General features: G+C 42.6%; 1 long non-coding RNA gene across 1 annotated transcript; it reads left to right on the forward strand.

The window, feature by feature from the left end:
- The first annotated feature begins 110 nt into the window (after positions 1-110).
- Positions 111-22403, forward strand: LOC140844300 (uncharacterized). The gene is made up of 3 exons (XR_012122456.1): positions 111-1111; positions 5231-5411; positions 21923-22403. It is a non-coding gene; the product is annotated as an uncharacterized lncRNA (long non-coding RNA).
- Positions 22404-22849: the final 446 nt, after the last annotated feature.

A 22849-nucleotide genomic window follows, 5' to 3' on the forward strand; every position in this document is an offset into this window, starting at 1 on the left:
AACAGAGGGGGGCGGGGCCTTTCCCTCTGGGAGCCGGGCGTGGGCCGGGGGCCGCGGCCGGGTGCAGCGGCGGACGCCGTGGGGGAGGGTAGGGGGGCGCGGGCCGCGTGCAGCGTGAGGGGGAGGGGAAGGGTGGGGCTGGCAGGGTCTCAGCGGCGTGGCCCGGCGACCGCTTAGCCGCAGCGAGTCCGCGCAGCACTCCGCACACCTGCGGGGACCGGGCAGCAAACAGACTTTGATCCTCCAAGCCGAGTCCACGTGGGGCGGGTGGCGCGGCGGCTGTGTGACAGCCAGGGAGCGCCTGGGATGGGGAGCCCCTGTGTGCTGGGCCGCGGGCGCTCCTGTCAGAAAAACCGGAATTAGGCCCACAGACTCATTAACAAGTGCTGCCTGCAACTTGTGATTCTGCTCAGCGCCGAGCTGAGGAGTTAGTCCTCCACGGCGGTGCTTGCGAACGGCCTGAACCGAATCTTTGTAAATGTTTCAGTAAAGCAAATCACCTCTGTCACCACCATCCCCAGGAGACCTTGTGTAAAGTCAGCTAGTTTTGTCACTGATTATCTAAGGGCAATTCAGGGTACAGATTTCAAGCAGGAGAGACCTCGGTTCTGGTCCTTGTTTTGTCACTAGCCAGGTGTGTGACTTTAGACAAATCAGCTAATCAACTAATCTCTCTAGACCTGTTTCTTCATCTGTAAAGGACGGGACAAGTGGAACTCTGGATTGTTTGACTAAAATTCTAAGGCTCTATGATTTTACAAACGTTTTATTTACAAATTGCCAACTGTGTGTTGGTTGCTGTGGGGAAGGAGAAGCACAGTAGGAATACAGAAGAAAGACCTGTCCAGGTACAGGTAAAATAGAAAAAAATAGAGAAGTTCTAAGTTATGATGAAATAATCTTGATAGCTTGTGCCCAACACTAGTTTAGATTGGATATATATGTGCTGTGCTCTGAGTGAAGATTGATCTGGAAGTGAAGCCTTCCTGATTGTAAGGTGAGGGGTGGCTGGAGTCAGAGTGGCCTGCGTGGGACCCCCAAGGCCTCACCACAGCCCCTGAACAGGAGGAAAGATCCCAATTGCTCTGGATTGCTGCAAAACAAATACAGTGTGAGTACAGCACCTTGGGGTCTGTATGTAAAGCTTGCTCAGAGCTATATTATTTTGCATTTTTAAGGATATTTATTTCTATAAAATTCTTTTCCCCCTGGCATGTGGTGTGTTTCTCATCACCCCATCCAGACTAGAGAGCTGGATCCTCATCTTCTGTTTCTGTTCTGTTTCTGAACAGAAAGAGTGGAGGAAAGTTTCCAAGACATTAGAAGGAAGGATTGATAGCATTTGATGATTAATTGGGTGTTGGGAGAGTGAAAGGTAAGGAGGAGAATTTAACAAAGATAGGTCCAATGTTTTTAACCGGACAAGGAAAATATTACCTTAAGCAGATGAGGAAGTTGGGAAGGTGAGGACAAAGCACTGATTTTAGAGGAAAATATTGAGCCCGTTTTAATTTGAAGTCAAGTCTAAATGGTTGCAGTGCTGAAGAGTTGGGAGAGGGGTTTGGGACTTCCATAATGTCTCTTTTGGCACAGACAATTGACATTTGTCCTATTGTGTGTAAACACAGCTTTCAGCTTCCAACTGGCTCTTCCTATATGGAAACTGGGGAGCCACTTATGGGTCAGGCTACCCTATGGAAAAGGCTAGCAAGCAGTTGGAACACCATTTTGCCTCTTATTAGGAGCTGCTGTGTCCCTTTATTAAAAAAGATTCCTCCAGACTTTAGAATTTAGGGCCCAAAGAGGAAACAATTAGGAGACATAGAAGGCACAGAGGCTCAGCAAATAGGGTAGCAATCCCTTCGCTAACTAAGCTAACTGAATTGGGAGATGTTTAGACCCACATAAAAACAGACTCTGAGGTTCAATTTGACTCAGTAGTCACCTAGGAGAACCTGCTTTGTACAGGCATTTTTTTCTCTTTTGTAAGCCATTTTCCAAACCAATGTGCTTTATTCTCTCATAATTTGGGGGAGGGCAGGAAAGGGGGAGTCAGAAGTACATTTCTCAGGTTGTAAAAAAAAGTGAATAACCATACATTCCAGAAAGAATAGTATTTACATAACAGGAAAACATTTTAGTCAAATCAACTTTTCTTCCCCTGCTAGCATTTTATAGTCAAAATACTTTGGTAGCTTGACTCAGATTTGCTGGTGATTCTAGCAGAGTATTAAAACAGCCAGTAGTGGGTTAAAATGAAGGGAAACCTACCATTATTCAGTACCACACCTGGAGGTTGAGGCTCCAGGTTGAGTAAAATGGCTTGGTATTTTCTTCCTGACTCTTGAGAACTCTACTGATAATTTGCTTAGTATCCAAACTGATTAAACTCAGCATATTTTAAAGATGAGAGAATAATGCTCCTTTCGGAAAGAGACTGCCAATTTGAGCGAAAGTCAAGTCTTTCACACAAACTGCAACCTCCAAGCCTTCTATGACCTCTCCTTGCCTTCAATGCCAAGTTTCTCCAACCTGGAGCTTCCTAGCTCAAGGAGCTAGCGTGCAGATTATCAACCCAAAACATGGGTTTAAAAACATTCTTATAAAAAAGTGCTAAACACAGACACACCTCTGAGTCCTGGTTATCAAAAATCATAGATGTATGAAGTTGTGGCACGGAAAGACAGAAAACCCAATTTCATTTGACTGGGTGACAGTAAATCACTCCTAATGTTCACTCTTAAAGCAAAATTTCTTGGGAACTCAGAGCAATTATTTTGTTTGTAATAATTCCTTGGATAATTATTACAAATATAAACTAAAACATCTAGCAATAACATGAGGGCCAAAGTTTAAATTTTTAGCTGCTCCCGGAGACCACAGGCAGTTAAACAAAAGGTAAAAAAGAACAAACATGTAACAATGCAGTTAATAAAGCCCAGAGACATCATAAAAGGGCTCAAAGGTATAGGTGAAAACACATGAAAGAAAGGGTCAGGGCAGGAAACCCTCCACAGAGGCAAAGGGGAAACCGGAACAGTACAGAGAGTGGAATGTACGGTGGGAGGCCCAGAACAGTCACTGAGCTTTTTGTATTTGTTGGTTAGCTGAAGAATGGCAGGTGAGAGAAGAGCAAAGGGAAACTCATTTTTCATGGAGACTGAAAACTGGATCTAAGTTCTCCAGTCATGCCTAGAAAGGCTCATTAAAAGCATTTGTGAATTTCTTGGGCAGTGTTAACATAATACCAGAAACTGCTGAAGGCTCAGTTTAATGGTTCAGTCAGTTTGAAGGTTGCGATGGAATGCCCATTGGTAGCCCTTCAACTATAGGAGCTGGAGACTGTTAAAGGACGAGGTACAGAAGTTTAAAAAAAAATGTAAAAGCATATTTCTACGACTCTCACTATAACTCTGTTTTACAGATGATGCTTCCAGTAGAGCACTTGGAAGGTATCAATTATCTGATGAGTTTTAGAAAGTTCAGGAATGGTCCTTAAAAGTCACTGTGTGGCTTTGGACAAGTTATAAAAGCTCTCTAGGCCTTACTTTCCAGATCTCCTCAGGGAGGGGTTGGGAGAGATGGTTTCTAAACTGGAGTTAAGGCCTGAGGAACAGAGCAGGCACTGCCTGCCGACACTCACCCTCGGGACCTCTCAAGCTCCCTCTACGTGGGCTCACCATGAATCCAGCCCTGAGTTTTCAACTTGCAAGTTTAGAAACTGCATTTTTATCATTTCACCTGGGAGAACTGATTCGCATGGACTCAACATGAACTAATTCGCTGGCTGGATCCCCAGCTTGTTCACTTTCTTTGTCTGGAGGGGAGAGCTCATTTCACAGAGCTGCCTCCTTATCAGTGGGTGTGGTTCCACTCTCTCCTAGGCTGGAAGTCTCCTGCCTGTCCCTGCGCATACCCTCTACCCTTGTGCCTCTGCGTCATACCCCACGTTGCTGCCAGAGTGATTTTTGCAAAACTCAGATCCGGTCATTGCAAACTCCACATCCACTGCCACCATCACAGCTGTGACCCTTCAGTGCTCCCCTGCCCCCGCCCCCCACCGTGAGGCTCTGAGGAGAAGCAGCAAACTAAGGTGCAGCAGGCCTGGGCTGCCCTCCCCAGCCTCATCCTAACACACCCCCTGACAGGCCTGAACTTTCCAACCACCATGCACCCTCAGGCTCTACCCTGCCCAGAGGCCTGTGCACATTCTGTTCCCTCTGCCTGGGACACTCTTCCCTCCCCTCTTCCCTACCTTAGTTCTTGCTCATCTTTCAGCTCTCAGCTTAAGGGCCACTTGCTCTAACCCAGCTGACCAGGTCAAAACACTCTAATTCAAGTTTTCTCAGCTCCTTATCCTGAGGCACGGAGCAATGATGCAGGTTCCGTTTGTCCCAGCCAATATTCAATTAGATCATAAGCTCCAAGTGAGCAAGGGCAGTGTGTGCTTTCGGACACAAGACCATTGTGTCCCCAGCCAGCCTGGCTCAGGAGTATTTGTTGAATGAATGAATGTTGATAAATTACCTTTCTCAAGCTTAGATAATTCGTGCATTCACGATCCTTATTAAACACCTATGGTTCCCTATCTATACCAGAACATGAGAATCAGAGGACCCTTTTCTTTTAAACAATGTAGAAAACACAGCAACACATTTTTACTAATTAGTTCACCTTTTCTTCGTTGCAAGCAGGCTACCGCCAATGAATTGGGTTGAACCTTCAAATCTGTCATAACATTTTAGGTTCTCATACAGTTTTCAAAGTACTTCAACATCCCTTATTTAAGGTACATAATGACCCTATGAAGTTTCCAAGGTGGATTCCACAGATTATGAACTGAAACTGAAAGAAATGAAGATATTTGTCCAGGGTCCCACAGCTTGTGAGACCCTAATTGCACCATTATTTTTAATTGCATACCTAAATTTGGGGGAACAAACCCAGCCTGAGCCCGAAGATCTAACACACTAATTACTACAAATTCTATCATTTATCTAGCTTTTAAAAGTTTCCGGTTGTATGACATTCTTATTAATTTGTAATTACTGTAAGGACTAATGGGAGGTGGCCTATCTGTAAGTGATACCTCTTTAACAGGTCACTCCAAAGTCTGATTCTCTAGTGGTGTGTTCCAAAATTGGGTCCTGTTCACACTTAACTCTGTCGAGTGAATTAACTTTTCTGCCTACTGCTTTTATCTATTTCTTACTTTTCATTTCTTTAACAGCTGGGATGCCTTCCAAAGAATTAACATTAGTGAAAATACTGACCGCTTACCCAGGATGCTTGTTAAAATGCAGATTCTGGTGTAATAAGGTCTGCAAGAGAGCCTGAGATTCTGCATTTCCAATAAAGTCCTGAGGGATGCCAATGTTGGTGGCCCCCCAGACCACACATGGAGAACCAAGGTATTGAAACTTATTTTTTTTTAACCCTGGAAAGAGGATATTACATGCAGTTAAGATATTCTCATTGAAAAAAGTACTCAAACTTAAAAATGTTTTAATTTTACTTTTTATGTTCTATTCATCTGCCATATTTGAATTTCATTTTGTAGTGAATGATATCACTTCTATATAAAAATTTTTTAATGAAATCAAATGTCTTATCCTTGTAGGAGAACACCTCTTAAAATTAAACTCCAGGTGTGAATAAGCATTTTGCTTTCATTGTGTCAGAGAAAAATAATTAGTTTATCACTTTTGGAAACATTGTGTACTTCTGACTAGCATGAATGGCCACTGAAGTCTGAATACTAGGTTGGACTGAGAATTTAGAGTATGACTAGGAGTCTCTTGCCTAAAACCTTTCAATATTCAATAGGAAATGCCTTTTGTCAGGTGTTACTGATAAAATCCTCTCCTTCAGACCCTAAAAGGAGATGAACAGACTACAATGAATAAAGTTTGTTTGGTATTCAGGGTTGTACCAAATCGGCCCAGCAATTACCTCCAAGAAGTGTAGGTGGGAGGTGAGAATGGAGATGTTTCCCTCCCTCTGTGTGGACTGATTCTGGAGACAGACAGAAAAGATCTGGCTTCATGGTGGCTGCATCTACAGACCATTCCCATGAGTCCTTGTTATTGACCATTTTTATACTTACTGTTGGCTTCAAGGATTATTCCATCATAAGGTCAGAGTTGACCATCTCTTAACCTCAAGAGAGACATCATTCAGTCCCCAAAGTGCCATTGTCCTCAAAGTGACCACAATCAAAACCACGGGGATTGCATTTCTAGGCACTGCTCAGGTGCCTTCAAATGTGAGAGCAATCTTTTAATGGAAAAATCAGTGTCGGCTAAATTGGGATAAATGGAGATTGTCCTTTCTCTCAGTTGCCTTCTAGTAAAAACCTAGGGAGACAGAAGAGCCAAGTCTAATGGAAAAGAGGGTCTGGCTCCACATGTTTGGGATGGAAAGAAGGATGAGCTATTAAGTATTCTTCCGTCTGTGGCCAGACCTCCCACCTAGGCCAGCATATCACCATAGCGATTATGTGAGCACTTCTAAGGTCTCCTATTCTCGCCCTCCTCCAATCTGTTTAGCACAGTGCTTTCTGATCAATATTCCTATACATCAATGCTCAGATGATGCACTTGCTCAAAACCCTCAGTGGCTGCCCGTTACAATGTAAAGCATATTTTATCTAGATATTTAAGGCATTCTGCATGTGATCTTAAACTTGTCTATCCAAACTTCTCCCTCATTCCTCCTCAACACAAGCTCACCAGTCAAGCTCAACTATCCTAAGAAATGGTTCCAAGTTATCTAACGGCTCTGTGCCTTCATTTCCTCAATGTGGACCAAAATGATAAGGTATCTCATTGGGTTTTTGTGAATTAGATGAGTTAATACATATAAGACAATGCCTGGCACATAGAAAGGGTCTGCAATGAGTTGGATGGTGGTGTCTCCAAAAGATAAGTCCATGTCCTAATTCCTGGAAACTGTGAGTGTCGCCTTGTTTGGCAACAGGGTATTTTGCAGATGTAATTAAAGATCTTGAGATGAAAAGCTCATCCTAGATTATCTAGGTGGGCCCTAAACTCAATGACAAGCATATTAATAAGAGACGCACCAGAGTCACTAGACAGACAGAAGAAAGGACCATGTGGAGATGGAGACAGAGATCAACAAGGAACTGCAACAGCCACCAGACGCTGAAGGAGGCAACGCTGGGACCTGTGAAGGGAGCAGAGTCCTGCCAGCACCTCGGTTTCGGCCTTCTGCCTTCAGAACTGCAAAAGAATCATTTCTGTTCTTTGAAGTCACTAAGATTGCAGTAATTTCTTATTCCAGCCAGCCACAGGAAACTCATACAGAGCCATTACATTTTAACTATTACTTTATTAATTTAAAACATTTGGGGCTTTTCCTTTTTCTCTCAGCATCATTTTTTAAAAATTTCGCTATCCTCCTTAAGCATCTAGCACAATACCTTGTAATTAGAAAATGAAATAAGTGAAAAGAGGAGGGAAGGAAGAAGGGAGTGAGGAACGGAGAAATAAAGGCAGGCCTCCCCCGTGTGCTTGGTGCTCCACACCCGTGACAGCTTTTCCTGGTGGCCCTATTCCATGAACTCCAGCATGCAGAGATAAGGACACTCACTCATCTGCTGCCCTGTCGGGTACCTTTGTGTGTGTCTGTCCCCACAGCTTCTTAAGAACAAGGATCATCACCCTTCTATCTTCCTGTACCTCCAGGGCCTAGCACAAAGTAACTCAAGTATGTGACTTGATAGTAATCCCACTGTCAAAAGTTATCCACTAATTTGTTACTCACGCTAGAGTTTCCCCAAGCCTTAGCATGTATTATGTCCTTGTCATTGCTAGCAGTTAGCTCCTTGTGTCAGCTGCCATTCCCAACTGACACAGAACCTTCTGGTCCCAAAATATTTCACAGAGAAGTAAATGGCACATGAGCTTGGACAGGCCGGTTCTTCTGCCAGGTAGACCTGTGTTGAAATAAGTAGGTTATAGGCCCATGCCTGGGAATCTTTTCCTTATACACACAGAGATGTTGGTTTTCCTGGTGTTTCTCACAGTGGAATTATTATTATTTGTTCACTTGTGAGCCTGTGTTCTGTGTGACCCACATAACTCCTCGTGTTGGTGGGTGAGCCCCCCACCCCCACTTGCCCGGAAGCAGCTCAGCCTTCAGCTCCTCCTGTCTGATGACCATTATTCTCATGGCTCAATGCAGGTCATTCTTTTTTTCCCCGCCACGTATTTCAGGAACTCAGAGATTGACCACCACTTGCTGTATTGCTAATGTTATATCAGATGACTTAAAAAGAAAAGAAGGTCTCCTTAGTAGGACATATTTTCAAATTTAGAAAAAGTTTCAAGGAACCCGTACACACCCTTTACCGAGGTGAACCTGGAATAGATGAACTAGTTAACTTTACCCCACCTATTCTAGGTTCACCTGGTTGACACTTTACCCCATTTGCTTTAGCATTTGTACTCTTTTGATTCATATGAGGGTAAGCTACATCAGAATCCTTCACCCCTAAATACTATGTGCATTTCCTAAAAATAGAAATATTCTCAGCATAACCACAGTGCATTTGTCAGCTTTATAAATGCTCATTGGTATTGTCCATATTCCAGTTTTGTCAGTTGGTCTAATAATGTCTCTTAGAGCATCGTCCACACTCCCTTCTTGTTCCGCAGCAAGTCTAGGGTCAGGCTTGCATCTAATTGCCTCATCCCCTTATTCTCCTTTAATCTGGGACATTTCCACAGACTGCCTTTGTCATTTAAGATGTTGACACTTCTTTTTAAGAATAAGCTCCACTTGCCTTTTTTTAAAAAAATAACATTCCCATATTGCATTTGCCTGACATTTTGTTTATGTGTTCTTGGCTGGAATACTGCACAATTAACATTTTGTCCTTCTGAGGGTATCACAATGGGAGGCACACAATGTCTGGCTGCCTCTGCTCGGTAATGCAAGTTCTTCTCACCCATCAAGGTATTACTCAATTTATCTACCATATAATTAATATTTTTTCCTCCCCTGAACTAAGAAGCGGTCTCTGGTGACCAAGAAGCAGACTTGAAGACCATGCAAATATCTTGCTTATTAATATTTCCCCCTTAGACATAGCATCCACTGATGGCTCCTTCCTCATCCCATCCTTACTCTGGTGACTGCCAAATGATGATTTTCCAGCTCCAGTAGTCGCTGGGCATTCTTTCTTTCTTTCTATCCACCCATTTGTCTGTCTGTCTATCTATCTATCTATCTATCTATCTATCTATCTATCTATCTATCTATCTATCTGTCTATCTATCTATCTATCATCTATCATCTATCTATCTACCTCTCTATATCTATCTAATCAGTAAGGGGACTCATGAATCCTATTTTTTCAGTGGTTTGTAATTCATTACTGTGCTTAATTTAGGTACTGAATTTGTCCCAGACTTAACCAGTGGAACCCCTCTTAGCTGGCTCCAGTGTCAGATAGATATTTAATGAAGGTTTCTGGATTTTGATTGAAACATAAATGCAAGACTTTAGTGGTTATTCTATGCACCCTAGCCTAACAGGAGAGCATTAGAGTACAGTGGTTAGGGGTTTGGAATTGAGATAGATCTGCGGTCGATCCTGGCTTTCTTACGTACGGCCAGTGTTTCTTGGGTAGCTTACTTACCCTCTCTGTGCCTCAGTCTCCTCATGAGAATATCAGAACCTACCTCATAGGGCTGCCATGAGAATTAAGTGAGATAAGTAAGCTGCTTAGTACAGTGACTGACACCAAGTTCCTGATACACGGGGGCTGGTGCCATTATTGTACTTACCCAAACAATAGCTTGTACGTGGTCTGGGTTGTCTCAGTTGCTACTGGGGCTTTCTACTACTGCTAGTAGCCACCATCCAAAAGGAGATATATATATCTGCCCTTTTACAATACATTTCAATTAACCGAGTTGATGAATATTGTGGATCTCCAGGGATCCAGAGGAAACCTGGCCCCACTTCCCTTTAGCTGAAGACGAGGCTCTAAAAGGCTAGATGGCTTGCTGCAGGTCACTCGGGGATGGGTGGGAGAGCTAGGAGGGCTGCCCAGTCCTCAGCTACACACTCCGTAGGCCGTATCCTATCTCTGCCGCCATCAGAAGCAGCGCTCGTGTGGTTTCCTTTCCCAGTCAAGGGCTATGATTCAAAGCATCAGTGGGAAAGCATCTCATTTTCACCATGACTCATCCTCGCTCCAAGATTAACGTGCTCCACTTTCATGCTCTGCCCCCCACTCAGTCTCCCATCCAGCCAAGCCCTGAGAGCCTCTGCGCCCCATCCGCCCCCTAGCCCACCCGGCGCTCTCCCCTCCCCAGCAGTGCTTTCACCTCCTGGCCCCAGTCTGTCCACAATCCTCAGATTCCACTACCCACTTTCGTTGGACTCTAGTTTAAGAAAGGCATGTCTTCCTGAAATACCATTCTGATCTATGTTGAAAATAGAATAAAGAAATATACTCAAGTTGCAGCAGATGTACAAGGACAAGTGTTTCCATATGCTTCCAACATTCCTAAGGTCCAAGCACTATAGCAAGAAGCATGTATCTCCAGACATATACAGTTTATTTCAACCTTCCCCTCCAAAAAAATAATTAAATGTTCTTCTGAAGGACTGGGATGTTGTTGAACGAAACAGAACTGGGAATGAATGTGCTATTGGCTGAGGCTTGGGGAATCTTTTTATTGTGCCAAGATTTTCAGTTTTGTGCTGTTTTTTGAAACACGCTCTGACCTATATAATTTAATCCTGCTTACATCAAAATGCTAGTAAAATACTGAAATATTTACAGATGGTATGATATGATGATATCTGGGATTTGCTTCAAAATAATCTAGGAAGTAGGAGAAAGTGGGTGGGGAGATGGATGAAGCAGGGTTGGCTGTGAGTTGATAAAATTTGAAGCAGGGTGATGAGTAAATGAGGCTTGAGTAAGTTTTTAAATACTAGTGTAAATTTTCATAATTTGTTTTCCACCTTTCCCCCCCAGGTTTGTTTTTTTTGTTTGTTTGTTTTTTACTCTGCTTCTCCCATATCTGTCCTTTCTGGAAAGTCAACTCAGGCTGTGCACCCTCTAATAAACGCTTCCTGACTCCTTTAATCCACTAAAGCATTAACACCGCTTAGCACCTAGAAGTGTATTTCCCTGCATTAGCCTGGACACTTGTTAAGGGCAGAGACTAAACCTTATACCTTGGGGTAAACCCCACACTGCCTGGCCTAAAGCTGGGCTCAGTCCATGCTTCCTGGCTGATGGGCATGTTTGTTGCTAGACTGAAATTGGTGGGAAGTGTTCTGAAAAGTACTGATGTAAAGAACAGGCTGTAGATTTGTCATATTTTTTTTTCTTTAAAGCTCTTTGGCATAGAATTGGAAATCTCATTTTACTTCTAGGGAGAATCGGCCTAAGAGAAATGCTCCCAACTCAAGCATTTCATGTTAGGTAGTGATTCAAGAGCAACTGATGGGAATATTAGTGAGTAATTTACCCCAAAAAACAGACTTAATGAAATAAAAATCCTGCACAAGAGAATAACCTCAGAATTTGGCATTTCCTCCCACTGCACAGTCGAATTGAAGGAGGCACAGGGTGGGAAAATATCAAGAAGAAAATGTCAGTTGTTAGCTTTCCAAATTTTGCCCCGGGGGGCCATGTAAGAACCATCTCATTGTAGGCTTGTCCACGCTGGTCTAATGCAGGGCGAGAGCCAAATGCAAAGGGAATCTCACTGAGCCCCAGTTTACTTATTAGTTTCCTTACACATACTGATCCTTCGAAATGCTTAAAACTGGTGCTTTTTCAGACCAGCAGCAGATCTGTTGCAAAGGGGGAAAGAGTCCAGGAAAAGTTTCTCCATTCTCCTTCTCTCCTCAGGGAGCACAGGGCTGTCATTCCTGTGGTGAGAGCTTCTCCCATCTGTAAGTCCGCCTGGGGAGGAGACACTTCAGCCTCCCTCTGGATCAGGTTTTACTTGAAAAATAACCCTCAGCCCCAGGAAAATCCCCTCCATCGGGCCACCCTGAAAGCCTTCACCCTGTAGTTCACTATGATCGCAGGTACTGTAACTCAGTGTCTTCTGTATTCGCATTCCATTGATTTGTCTGTCAGCCTTCTCTTTGGGGAAAATACTCCCTGAAGAGGGTGGATCAGGGAAGTACAATCGTCTGGCATTCAGGCACGGCATTAAAGAGCCAAACACACAGAACAGTGCCTTTTTTGGCTGAAGCTCCCAACAGAGCCGCTATGAATGGATCTTTTGAGACTTCCCTGGAGCTGACCCTTCAATAGAGCAACGGAGACCTTATAATAGAGAAACAGCACTCTTTCCATTAAACACTGGTTGGGAAGGTAGAAAGAGCAAGAGAGAGTTTGGTTAGACCTGAGGAGGAACCAAAGAGAAGTATAACTTGAACCAAGAGGTTGGAGGCATTATGAACCCTTTGTCCCCAGACAATCACTAGTCTTGGACCAAATGACCTCTTGAAATCCCTTCCACCTACAGTGTCCTTTGATTCTGGAAACCCAGCAAGTTTCCCTTCTGCTCTGGTTGTACTCTGAACTCCATGTGAGTGACCTTGGCTGGGCTTTGATCACTCAATCTCTAGATTTCCTCAACTGTAAAACACAGGTGGTTGTAATGGGCAACAAGTCCAAGTGTCCAGGAAGCTATATAACTTGTAGTTGCTGGATTTCTGCCAAATAAGATGGCATTCTCAAATGGTCAATAATGGTATGTGGCTAAGCTCCTAGAGATACAGGCCCAGTGTAGAGGGGTTGGTTGGAAGTTTTCCAGATTATCCAAAAGATGCTTTCGTGCAACTTAGTGCATTTTAATGTGCTTTTTAGGTATGCTGTGAATAAAGGGGACTTCTTTTTTCCAAAAGAGAGTTCTGAGGCAGTTTACCTTCCTTTCCCCAATATCCAGAAATGCCTTCTAACTGCAGCATGACTTAAGCATAGGCATGATGCAAGCTAGGTACTATCTCTCAAAAATACTTATTGCTTGACTGACATGGTGTGGTGCATCTACTGCATTCAATGAAAATGCCCACATTCTGCTTTGGGAGAAATGACTGGGAAATGACAGTGGCAGAGAGGCCCCTCTGGGAAGCTACAGCTTAAGTGGTGAGTTTCTTTTTGGGGCTGACCATGACTTTGAGAGCCAAGTTTTGTAAACAAGCAACCACGACCACAAACCACAGCATTAAGAATGCATGTACAGGAAACGGGGAGACACGTGTCACACATTTCCCGATCTTGTCTACTGTAATGGAATACGAAGGGCAAGTGGCCTTGTCTTTGAAAACGAAGGACAGATATGTCTGGCAGCTGTTACCCAAATGGCAGGTTTATCTGTTGGCACTGGTATAAATCATTGGGCAGTGTTCCCAAGCACAGATTAGAGCCACACTCCATTCTTCAAGATAGGCACTTGGGTCCTTGAGTAACAAGGCAGTTTGGGTAAAAATACCTGTTTCTCTGCACTTAAATAGTAAAAAGAACACTGGGTTGGAGTCAGGAAACCTGGGTGCTAGTCTGGCCCTTTGACACATGGCCATTGTCACCTTAGGCAAATTTCTTTCTCTCTCTGGGTCTCAGTTCCCCATCTGTTAATTTAGGGATTAATCAATGGTTATTCAGATGCTGGGGAGCCCCCGTGGACCTACTGGTTTAGCCTTCAGAGGTGGGATTGGATGAGTGAAGTTTGCAAAAGTTCCCCAGGAGACTCTGATATTATGATATAATGAGTTGTAAAAAATATATATTTGGTCATTCATATGACCAAATATATGTTTCCCAGGTGTATTTGGTCTTCATCCACAGTTCCTGAAAACACTGCAGAGTCTTAGAGGTGAAACAGCTGTTTTGTCATGTTAAGGAGAGACTTTTGGACCCCCACCCAAGGGTGGGAGCTGGAGGTTAGATCAGCCAATGGCCAACAGTTTAGTCAGTGACGACTGTGCAGTGAAGCCCTCCCAAAACTGGTGAGAAGAGCTCTCAGCTCTCTGCTCTGCTTTGCCTGCTCTGCCGGTTGTGTCCTGCTTCCCAGTCTTGGGGAGCTTCTATGCTCGGGCAACCAGGACGCCCCCACGTGCTACCAAGCCAGGCCCCAAGCTCCATGAGGACAGAAGCTCCTTTATTTGGGACCTTGCCCTGTGTCTCTCTTCATCTGGCTGTTAACTTGTATCCTTTATGGTAAACTGGTAAGGGTTTTCCTGAGATCTGTGAGCTGCTCTAGCAAATTAATTGAACCTAAGGGGGAGGTCCTGGGAACCTCCAATCTGTAGCTGGGAGGTCAGAAGCACAGGGAACTGCCTGGGGCTTGTGACCTGAGTCTGGAGTGGGAGGTGGGGGGCAATCTTATAGGATGGAGCCCTTCACCTGGGAGTCTGGTGCTGCCTCTGGGAAGACAGCATCAGAATTGAGTTGAGTTCTCCAACACCCTGCTCGTGTTCAAGAATTGCTTGGTGTAAGTACGTGTGGGAAGACCCCTTCCCACATATTTACACACATTGGAATCGGGTTTTGGTACCCAAATGAAGTTATACTACTATTACTGCTGGGTATAATATTGTTACTGTTATACATACATGTAGGGAAGAAATACACCATCTCATTTAGTGTCAGGGATGTTGTAGATACGCACACCAAAAGAAGGACCCCTTAGCTAAGAGGTTGCTGAATTCTCTGATTCTCCAGGTTGAGAGGAAAGAAAAAAATTCAGTAGGTAACTCTATAAAGTCAACAGTTTATCATTAGCCCAAGTTAGGGCACTCAATCTCAAAGTGTGGTTGGGGGCTCACCTCCCATTTGTGTGGTTTCTCTAGGTACTGTCTGGCCTGGTTTTGAAAGTTTATACTGTATAATGAAAATGCCAATGTTCCCAAGGCATGAATACATTAAAAATAATTAAGGTAATTCTATAATTACCAGACATGACCTCACTGGCTACCCTTATTCTAATGGAATCTGCTGAGAATGCTTATTTTCCCCTTCTTGAGATGTGATCTACAAGCTCAAAAATTCTCTAATGGGGACTTCTGAGAGAACCAGCTGGCTGAGCTATACTCACAACTCTTTTCTCATTCTCAGCACTTACGCTAGAAGGTCTTCTACATCTGTGGGTTGGGAATGGGAATGAGATAAAGGTAGCATTTGGCCAGGAAGCCCAGGAAGCCACAGACCCTGTCCTCTGTCTCAACAGAAACCCATGCTCAGAGAACAATGGCTCGTAGCACAGACAGCGACTCTAGACTTGGGGCCTGACCCCCAGCACGGAGCCTGTGGTTGAGGCTGTGTGGAGCACAGGAAGAATCCCTTTGCCTGAGGCAAAAGGCAACATTTTTTCCCTCATGCTTTTTCCATAAGGCCCCCGAAGTCCAGATGTCATTATGTCCGGTGGAGAGAAAAGTCCAGGCAATAAGAAGAGGGCACAAGAAAGAGGATGCAGGGGAAAGGGCATCTGTGTCATTAGCAGGAGCAAAGCCAGTCTAGTCTGCCCATCCCAGGCCCCCTGCATGGGGGTAGCTGCAGCCTTTTGACTTGACTGCCAAATGGAAGAGTACAAAGAAAGAATGCCAGAGACCCAAAGAGAAGGCAGGTGTACCTTCTCCAGCAGGAGAAAGTATCCAGAGAGGGAAAAAAATGGTGGCCCACCTTCTACTTAGAGGCAGCTGGGAAGGCTCCTGGGAAGAGACTCCGGCACCCCAAGGATCATTCTCCAGGGCTGAGTTCCCACCAAGTGTACCCCTCCCATTAAGGGCAAAGATTGTGTCCTTCTCCCTTGCATTCCTGGGATGGAATGGTTGCTGGCATGGATGCCCAACTCAAACAGGCGTAAGCAAAAATGGAGAGTCTATTGGTTCATGTAACTGAAAGGTTCAGGAATTAATCTTTGGGCACAGCTGGATTGAAAGGCACCAACGCTATGTTCAGGGATGTTTCTCTCTCCATCTCTCTGCTCTAGGTGATTGTTATGGACTGAATGTCTGTGTTCCCCCCAAATTCACATGGTAGAGCCCTAACTCTCAACGTGAAGGTATTTGTAGATGGAGCCTCTGGGATGTCATTAGGGTCAGATGAGGTCATGAGGGTGGAGCTCTCATGATGGGATTTGTGCCCTTGTAAGAAGAGACCCCAGAGAGCTTGACTCTGTCTCAGCAAGCACAAAGAAGATGCCACGTGAGCACAGAGTGAGCTGGCAGCCACCTGCAAGCAAGTGGCCTCAGAATGAAACCTACCTTGCCGGAAGTTTGGTCTTGGACTTCCGGCCTCCAGAACTGTGAGAAATAAATGTCTTCCATTTAAGCCATTCAGCCTATGGTATCTTCTTATGGCAGCCTGTACTAAGACAGTGCCCAATACCTTTTAATTGATTTGATTGAAAGAGTGAACAAATGAATAAGGTTTTGCTTCATGGAGATGTACTAGGACGTATATAATACCACATCCTTTGAGATGCAAAGGATGCCAACTCAAACAGGTTTAAGCAAAAATGGAGAATTTATTGATTTATGTAGCTGAAAAGTTCAGGAATTAATAATCTCTGGTCACAGCTGGATTGAGGGATGCTGTCTTCAGGGATGTTTCTCTCTCCGTCTCTCTGCTTTGTTCTGTGTTGACTTCATCCTGAGCAGCATTTCTCCAGGCTTATCTTTGACAGGTTGAAAGAGAGCATTGTTTTTCCAGGCAGAAGTCCTGAAGGTGACTCTCACTGGACTGACTTGGGGCATGCCTGTGTCCTGGATGCTCTGGTGGCCAGAGAGGTGGAAGGCACGGAAGGTTATGCGCTCCTCCACCCAGGCTGTGTGGTCAGCCTCACAGGAACCTCATGGCCTCAGGAAAGGGAGGGTGGGTTCCCCAAAAGCAAACCAGGCTCCCCTACCTGAAGAAGGATGTGAAATACCACTTGGGCAAAACAAACATGGAAACAGCAGGTGTCCAACACAGTAACTTTCATGGATTAATATGAACAGCAAAGCCATAAATTAAGATTTGCTTTACACCTAACAGTTAAGGTTAATTTTGAAGTTAATTATTTTGCTTCGGTTGCAATCATTGGAAATGAGAAAATGAAAATATGCTTGAATTTCAATCAATGTGCTTGAATTTCATACTAAAAACTTATCTCAATGTATCCTTTTTCTTCTGGTGATGTAAGTAATACTCATACAAATTTTCCAGAAAATACAACAAAATATGAAGAAGAAAATAACTATCTCTTATAATCCTACAATGCTACTAGAATTTTTTCTATAACCTTCCAGACTGTTTTTCTATTTTATATATGTGTTACCTATTTTGCAATCTATTTTCAGAATGTTTTTTAAGGAATATATTTGAGTACTGAACATTGTTTCAGATTTATAAATATAAAATCATTGTTCTTAATAACTGCATAGTATGATATTTATTTAACCAATTGATGGACATTAAGGTTATTTTCAATTTTTCACTATTATAAACAATACTCCCATCAGCAGCCTTGGCCATAGAGCTTTACATACTTGTGAGATTATTCCTCTGTGATAAATTCCTAGATGATAACTTGCTGTGGCAAAAGATAATTTTGATTATGGTTCATATCAAAATTGGCTCTTTGTGTCTTTTTTCTGTTTTTCTATTTCTTGTTGATTTATAAAAGTTCTTTACATATTAAGGATATTCTCTTAGGTTGGGATAGATTCCCTTGCAGGAGTTTACTGGGGAGTGTCCTTGGGATCAGTGCCTAAGGGGGAGTAAAAAAAGCAGAATTGAGCAGAAGGCCTACTCATCCGACCCCATGGTGAGCTCTGGGATTTGGATGGCCCTTCACAGTTCTGTCTTGAGGCAGGAGGACCAGGCCTTTATACCCCTTTGTTGACCAGCCATTGGATGGGACTGTGCACAGGGAGAGGGGGGTGACAAGGCAAGTGGCTCTCTTTAGCTGTGGACAATTATAAGACAGGGAACCCAGTTGTGACCTGTTAGACACCAACACTCCTGACAGTTGGGGAATAACATCCGAGTACTGAAGGTGGGATCTGGGTGGTGCACTCCAGCACCCACTACAGATATCTTTGACTATCGTACGTGTTGTGAGTGTTTTTCCTACTTTGTCATTTGTCCATCAACTTGTTAATAGTTATACTTTGTTTTAATGAGTTTTTTAAATGTTTTATATAGTCAAATTAATATTTTTCTTCGTGGTTTCTTTGATATTATCCTTAAAAAGTCCTCCCTCACTCCAAGATTTAATAAAACATCTGCATTTTCCTCTAGTATTCTCATTTCTGTTCCATATAAATCTTTAATTCTCTAGAATTCATTTTGATTTAAGGTATGAAGTAGGTATCTCTTGTAATAAGTACTAGTTTCCCCAAAACCATTTATCATACAGTATCTTTTCACCATAGATTTGAAGTTCTATTTTTAGAACTAATTCACTATTTATATTTCATTCCATTTCTAGGTCTCTATGATGCCCCATTCATTAGTCTGTCTATACTTGTGTAACACTGGTTTATTTTATTTTTTAGTTTATGCACAGAAAAATTCACTCTTTGGGGTTTATGGTTCTGAGTTTTGCCAAATGCATAGGGTTATGTAACCACCACAATCAAGACAGAGAACAGATTCCTCAATCATCCAAGTTCCTTCATGCCGCCCTGTTGTAGTCAAACCTCCCCTCTCCTTTAACCCCCGGCAACCACTGATCTGTTTTCTGTCTCTATTGTTTTGTCTTTTCCAGAATGTTATATACATGGACTCATACATTATGTAGCCTTTCTGAGTTTGGCTTCTTTCACTCAGCATTTAGATGCCCTTAAGTTCCATCCAGGTGGTTGCATGTATCAATAGTTCTTCCTTTTCATTGTTGAGTAGTGTTCAATTGTATGGACATACCACTGTTTGTTTCTTCATCCCCCAACCGAGGCCCATTTGAGCTCTTCCCAGTTTCTGGTGATGACGAATAAAGGTGCTGCAAATAAAGTTGATACTTGAACAACACAGGTTTGAGATGCACAGGTCCACTTATATGCAGATTTTTTTTCAATAAACATATTGGAAATTTTTTTGGAGATCTGCAACAATTTGAAAAAACATTTATTTTCTCCAGCTTACTTTATTGTAAGAATATAATGTGTAATACATAGAACATACAAAATATGTGTTAATCAACTGTTATGTTATCAGTAAGGATTCTGTCCACAGTAGGCTATTAGTAGTTAAGTTCTGGGGGAGTCAAAAGTTATACAAGGATTTTCTACTATGTGGGGGCTTGGCACTCCTAACCCCTATGTTATTCGAAGGTCAACTATATTCGTTTTTTGTGTAAACATAGGTTTTCATTTCACTTGGATAAATACCTAGGAATGGGATTTCTGTTCAATATAAATCTTTAATTCTCTAGAATTCAGTTTTATTTAAGGTATGAAGTAGGTATCTCTTGTAAGGATAAGGACTAGTTTCCCCAAAACCATTTTTTAATTACCACATATATATATATATGAATACTTTTAATGTGTATTAATATATGAAAAGGAAAGTGTCTCATTACTTTATTCTCTTCTTGTTCTTCTCTTCCTCCTTCTCCTTTTTATCCCATTAGGATATTGACTGGATTTGCATTAAATTTATTGATTGATTTGTGTAGGAAGCTATTTTAAGTCATGATACCTTTTTTCAAGGCAATGCGTTCCTAAAACTAAACCACAAGTAACCCCGATATCTGATAAACAATTTGTTATTTTGTTAATTTTTCCACTGCTACAGACGAAAGCAAGTACCTTTTAGCTTTAATTTATATACCAAGTTATTTCTTTTGCATCCAAAGCATCAAGATCTGGGTGAGCCAAATCCCTCGGAATCATGTGAGCACACCTACATGAACCAGCAGGCCGCGGACTCTGGGGTCAGGTCACCAGGAAAGAACAGGAGATTCTGGGAACCACCACCAACTGTCTTCAAACATAGTGGACTCTCTTTCGAATCTCTTAATTCTGACACATGATTCAGCATAAATCATGGGGAAAATGCATCCCATCAGGACTCTGGAATTTCTAGGTTGAAAGAATCTTGGTGGATTGGTGGATTCCCCAGGTCCTTGTTTGGATACAAAATTACATCTTAGGCATGAGGAACATACACTCTACAACTTCCTTTAATGTTATTTCCACTATGCATCAATTCTCACCATCTGCCGTTCTAACTAAAAACTCTTGTTCTAATTATTTTTTAAACACATATATTTCCTTCTAGCCTTTCCTTGAAATGACACTAGCAAACCCTTGCCAAACTAGAATGACTTGTTCAAAGCCAGCCCTGAGCACGCTGCTTTCATCAGAGCAGGCAATTCCAATTAGGTTGTTTATCCACTTAGGTACACCGAGTCTCAGCCACCTCAGGGACTTCTTTTAATTTGTTTGTCTCCCTTTGTTAATTGGATAAACTAAGTGAAATGAGGTGTCTCTTTGGAAGTGCTTGCAAAGAAGATGTCACTGCAAATTCACCAACATGAAGTTTTCGACTGTGGGTTGGGGGCAGGGGGTTGCGCTCCAGGGCTTGCCATGAGGAAAGGGATACAGAGAAGAATTGACGCTTCCTCTCAGCTCTTTTACCCTGGCAAAAACTCCATTGCTACTCTGTGTCCTCTGTCAGGGAAGACCCAGTTTCTTTTAAGGGCTTACGAGGTGCTTCGGCTTCCTGGCTTTTAAAATCCATCCCATGGTTTCCATCTACAGTAAGTGATCAACCCACAGCTTGTGTTCAAGTAGGACATTTATTCAGTCATCTATGCTTTCATGCCATCTTTGAGTTGAATTGAATACGTACTTTGTGTCAGAAATAAGACATCCTTGGCATTCAAGTTATTTATGATTGGTTAGAAACTCCAGTTTGGAGATTAAGAATAAATAAAATCTCAGAAGTCAAACTAGGGATGGATCCAGGTTTTGTGGGGACTACTGCTAACACAGTTTGGCAGAGGGGGAGCTTCTTTAAGAAAAAGAACATAAAATTAGGCACAGAGCTTTGCAAGGGGGCAGGTAAGCGAAGGACCCTGAAACCTCAGCTCATTAATTTCTCAGAAGATCCCCTTCTGAGCCACGCACAGTGAAGTTTAAAGCCCAGCGGTGTGATCCTGAGCAAGTGACTGAACTGCTTTCTGCTAAGTCCTCATTTGCAAAATGAGAAAAATGACAAGATGACAAAATGCACTTCGTAGTGGTGTTGGAAGGGCTGCAAAGATGAGGATGAAAGTATTTATTTAGCCTGACCCCTGATCGGTGCTCAGTAAATGTTAGCTATTATTAGGCGTGTCTTTATCATTATGGGCTTTCACCCCATAGGATTGCCTAACCACAAAACCTAGCTTCCTAGCAAATTTAGGAAAGAGAAAAAGGAATGAAGCCCAAGTTCACACCTCTGTGCTAGTCCAGTTTGTATATGGTATATACATGGTGTGACTATGAAGCTCAGCCCTGTCGTGCTACAGTCACACCACCAACAGCAGACGGCAGGTGTTCCCACCTGCTACGATCAGTGTCTCCTTGTCCCGAGAGCTGATTCACTCTGAGGTCACAAAGCATTTATCTTCAAAACCAGTATATTAATATCCGATTGTGCAATTAAACCCAACCTGCCTAGCTTTGTTTTCCTTGAGTGAAATATGTTCATTCAGCATAACTGAGGATAAATACAAACAAGTCTTTTTTTCAATGTGCAAGGAATGGATGGGTGATAATAAAACAAGAAAGGCCATTTGGAAACTATTAAATTACATCCTTTGTGTTTGCACAGCACATTCCTCTGATTTTGATGCCATGATGTCCCTAATATGTGCTTCCATATTGCCAGTTAACAGATTTTTAACTTGGCATACTGATAAAATTCTCCTTTTTTTTTCTTTTCAAGGCCAAAAACTGCCCTCCTACATCCTCAAAAAAGACTTAAATGTTCTCTGTGTCATAGCCATCATGGACATCAGCCCTGAGAATCGGGTTCTCCTGAGCTCCCTTTGGGAGAAGAGGACTGGACAATTTGAAAACAAATTGATAAGCAAGTCATCAGAGAAGACTACTGAAATTTTCTTTTTGAAATCTTAGTGGATTTTGAAGCCTGGAATATCTGAAAGTCTGATAAAATACGATTATGCTTCAGTTAACTAGGATCAATGGTAGCTCCAAGGGATGGCTGGGAGGAGGGAATAATTTCATTATCCCATAATTTCCAGCAGCCACTTCTAGCCATGCCAAATAGCCATACAATCTGTGCAGAAACAGCATGCTTGCTGTGCAAACATGATTTTAAGACAAGCTTCCAGCCTCCCTAACAGATCACTGGTCCTTAAGCCCCTCTTGTGTTGAAACTGACTAGCAAAGCAGACTAGAATGTTCTAGTAATGGACATTAATTGAATTATCTAAAGGTTAACCAGAAAAAGTTATTTATTTCAGTCTTTGTGGTAGAAAACCATTCTTCAGATGTATTCATTGATTCTTGCCTTAATAGATAGAATGACCCTAATGTAAACTTATGAAACAGGGCCAAGTCTTACTGCCTGGCCCAATGGCTCATGCAAAGGAGGCATTTGACAAATGTTTGATAATATAATTAACTAATGAGTAGGGAATGGAACATAGAGTTTAAAGAGTTTAACCAGCTCACCAATCTTCCCCAGTCTTGTCTTCATCTATGTAACTGATATGAAGCATGAATTACTTGAACATGATAACGATACATGATTTCTAAAAAGTCCCATTGCTTGGACTGTATAAGCTTTCAAACATTCTTAATTATTTAGGTTCATTTAAGGACTTCATTCTTTTGTAAGAGATACTGT

The sequence above is a fragment of the Manis javanica genome, chromosome 11 (assembly GCF_040802235.1).
Source record: "Manis javanica isolate MJ-LG chromosome 11, MJ_LKY, whole genome shotgun sequence".
NCBI lineage: Eukaryota > Metazoa > Chordata > Mammalia > Pholidota > Manidae > Manis > Manis javanica.